Source organism: Eulemur rufifrons, chromosome 6, assembly GCF_041146395.1.
Source record: "Eulemur rufifrons isolate Redbay chromosome 6, OSU_ERuf_1, whole genome shotgun sequence".
NCBI classification, from domain to species: domain Eukaryota; kingdom Metazoa; phylum Chordata; class Mammalia; order Primates; family Lemuridae; genus Eulemur; species Eulemur rufifrons.
This window is the reverse complement of record NC_090988.1, coordinates 18485882-18490125: the sequence shown is the minus strand read 5'-3', so window position 1 is coordinate 18490125 and position 4244 is coordinate 18485882.

The following is a 4244-nucleotide window of genomic DNA, read 5'->3' as shown; positions in this document are numbered from 1 at the left end:
CTTAGGCCTTTTTAAAAAAAAAAAAAAAAAACCTTTATAGCAGGGAGCCAAAGGACCAGATAGGCAGCGTGGCTTAGAGGAAAGAACACCAGGGTCTAGTCCCAACGGCCACATGCAAACTATAGAACTGGAGAGTTTTATTTTCTGAGCTTTAAAAGTACTTCCATCTCACAAATGCTGACTCTAGACACAATTTCTGTTTACCTTTCATCTTCCCACCTAAGCTCTTCTCTGACAATCACTGGCCAGAGTTAGGGAAGAGACATCCCTAACTTGGTAAGTGATCCCAGTTGATATTCCCATTAGAGAATGGAGTCCCTTTGGGATTTCCAGATCTCAAACTTATTTCAAATCCATGTATGTCTCAAATGGCTGAGGGATGGACAGCCTTTCTTCAAGAGTCTGAGAAGTGCATAATGTGGCAGAGATAACTGTCCAACATCTATTTTTCCCTTCTTTTTGAGCACACATCTCAAGCCCCCTTGCATTAAGGTGGAGGCTTGACACAAGGTTCTAGCCAACAGAACGAGCGGAAGTGTGTGCCAGTGCTAGGGAGGGCCCAATCCTCCAAGCTCTGCTGAACTCACTAAAATGGCAAGACCTAAAGCAACCTTGGAAACCATGTTGAAGGTGGCATCAGGCTGATCTCTAAACCACTACATAGAGTATCCCCCTCCCACTTCCTCAACCTAAAGCTACCTGGACATTGAGTAAGCAGAGAGGAAAAAAACTTCTGTTTGGAGTCTGCTCTAGCAGTTTAACCTACCCTAACTAATATAGGTACTAAATGTCAATGCCATTCCAGTAAGGCTTTGCTTCTGGAGCTGCACTTAGGGTCTTCAGTGCACAGAACTGCAATGATCACCGGCCTTAATTCATAGCACAGTTATCACTTTCATCCACACATCCATCCATCCATCCTTCTTTTGTTTCCCCTTCCTCCCTTCCTTCTCCATTCTAGTCCCATGCTGTTTTCTCCCAGACCCTATTCTATTGATAAAGGTATATATCATCCTCCTTAAAAAAGGTTGTTTTGTGTGTAAGGTCCTAACAGCCAACATCTGACTGCTTTTAAAATAATATTCCATTATATGCATACACATTTTGCTTATCAGTTCCCTTAGTCATGGCAAGCTGCTTCCAACTTCTTGCTATCCAAACTATACACAGATAAACATCCTTATCTGTAACATCTTGAGGATTTGTGCAAGTTTTTCTGAAGGACATAATCAGGAGTGGAACTACTGTCATGTATGTACATAGTCAATGTATTAGTTATGTGTTGCTGTATAACAACTACCCTAAATGCAAATTACCTATCCTAAATGTCTTAGCAGCTTAAAAAAATAACAACTCACAGAATGAGAGAAAATATTTGCAAATCACTTATCTGGTAAGGAACTTATAACTAAGATATATAAAGAACTCTTTACATAAGCATGCACGTATATAAATATATATGAGATATATATATATATATGACAGGTAACCCAAATGAAAAATGGACAAAGGATTTGAATAAACATTTCTCTAATACATATATAAAGATGCTCAACATCATTAGCCACTGGGAAAATGCAAATCAAAACCAAAATTGAGATACACCACCTCATACCCACTAGGATGGCTATAATCAAAAAGACAATAAGAAGTATTGGCAAGGATGTGGAGAAATTACATTTCTTTGAAAGAAGTTTGGCAGTTCCTCAAAAAGTTAAACATGGAGTTACATATGATCCAGCAATTCCACTCCTAGGTATTAATATGGATCCAAGAAAAATGAAAGCATACATCCACACAAAACCTTATCCATGAATTGTTCACAGCAGCATTATTCATAATAGCCAAAAAGTAGAAACAACTCAAAAACCCATCAAATGATGCATGGATAAATAAAATGTGGTATATCCACACAAGGGAATATTATTCAGCCATAAAAAAGAATGAAGTACTAATACATGTTACAACATGGATAAACCTTGAAAACATTATCCGAAGCTAAAGAAGCCAAACACAAAAGGCCACATGCTGTATGACAGTCCCAATCACATATCATATGAAAGTACAGAATAGGCAAATCCACAGAGACAGAAAGTGATTAGTGGTTGCCTAAGCCTGAGGGAGCGGGGGGAAAGTGTGGGGTGCCTGCTAATGGGTACGAGGTTTCTTATATCCACAAGGTGATGAAAATGTTTTAAAATTAATTGTGGTGATAGTTATACAACTCTGTGATATACTAAAAACCACTGAATCATACACCTTAAATGGGCAAATTATGTAATACATAAATTATCTCAATAAAGCTATTTTTAAAAACATACTAAACTGCTATTATCTCACAGCTTCTCTGGATCAAGGACTTGCAGCTGGGTGTTCTGGCTGAGACTCTCTCACGAAGCCGTGGTCAAGCTGTCGATCAGGACTGCAAGCACCTGAAGGCTTAAATGAGCTGGAAGATCCACTTCCAAGGTGGTTGGCTCACATGGTTGGCAACTTGGTGTTGGCTATTGGTGAGAGGCCTCAGCGCCTCTGCACATGGGCCTCTCCAGAGGGCTGCTTGCGTGTTCTCATGACATAGAGGCTGGCTTTCTCTAGAGCAAGGATCCAAGATAGTACAAGGCAGATGCTTCAATGTCTTTTATGACATAGCTTCAGAAGTCATACACTTCCAGTACACCCTATTGGTTACACAGGTCAGCCCTATTCAGTGTGGGAGGGGACTACAAAAGGGCTTAAATACCAGAGAGCAGAGATTATTGGGGGCCATCTCAAAAGCTGGCTACCACACTTAATGATGATAATGACAATGATGATAATAGCTAGTAATTTTATGATACTGTGTGCCAGGCATTGTTCTAAGCTTACAGTAAACCTATGAAGTGGCCAGGTGCATCGGCTCACACCTGTAATCCTAGCACTCTTGGAGACCAAGGCCAGAGGATCTCAAGGTCAGGAGTTCAAGACCAGCCTGAGCAAGAGTGAGACCCCATCTCTATAAAAAATAGAAAAAACTTAGCTGGGTGTGGTGGTGTGCACCTGTAGTCCTAGCTACACAGGAGGCTGAGGTAGGAGGATTGTTTGAGCCCAGGAGTTTGAGGTTGCACTCAGCTATGATGATGCCATGGCACTCTAGCCAAGGAGATTGAGCAAGACTCTGTCTCAAAAAAAAAAAAAAAACAAAAAAACCTCCCACACCTATGAGGTTAATACTATTATCTCCGTTATACAGATGAAGAAACTAAGGCACAGAGAAGTGGCTTACCAAAGTCACACAGCTAGCAAATGATACTGCTGGGATTCAAATGCAGGCAGTAGCTCCAGAGCCACACTCTGAAAAATTATGCAATATTGTATCCTAGATATTACTTAATTTCAGTAAGTTTCATCCATTTGTTCTCCAGAATGGATGCACCAGCTGAAATTTTCTGTGAGTCTTGATTCCCCATGAGAGTTCAGGCTCTTGCTTATTTTTGCCAAACTAATAGACGTAAAGTAGAAATTCATTGTTTTAATTTGCATTTCTCTAATTACTAGTGAAGTAATACATTTAGTAGCCATTCTGGTCTTCTCTTTTGATTTTACCTACTCATATCCTTCACATATTTTTATTTGTTATTGTCTTTTTCTTCCTGATTAGCAGGAGCTCTTTCTATATTCAACCCCCTACATGTGTAATCCCTTGTCAGTTTTAGACATTGCAAATATTTTCCCCTAATCTATACCCACCTTTAGCTTTGACTATGGGATGCTCTGCTGAATAGAAATCTTTAATTATGAAGTAGCTGAAACTATCTTATAGATTGTGCTTTGGGATCTTATTTTAAAAAATCTATTTTCACTCCAAGGTCACAAAGACATTCATCATTTGTTCCTACTAGCTTTATCATGTTACCTTTCATTTAGGTCTTTAATTGCTTTGGGGTTTGTTTTTGTTTCATATGGTATGAGGATCCAACTTTATTTCTGTCCATTTAAGCCAAATTTCTGAGCACCATTATCCATCTCCCTATTTGTGACCCCACCTTTGTCATACACCAAATATCTCCAAATATCCGTGTTTCTATTCTTGAGTCTGGTTTAGTGCTAATTCTTGTTTTCTCAGAGGAAGGATTTATCACTAAGAAAGTTTTTGTTCACATTGCATCTAAATTAATGAAAAATCCAACTATCATCCCCAAGATCCCCAAGGATTCAATATAAGCTTGTATTCTTCCCCAAAACAGAATACCCAGTTGAGAATGTAA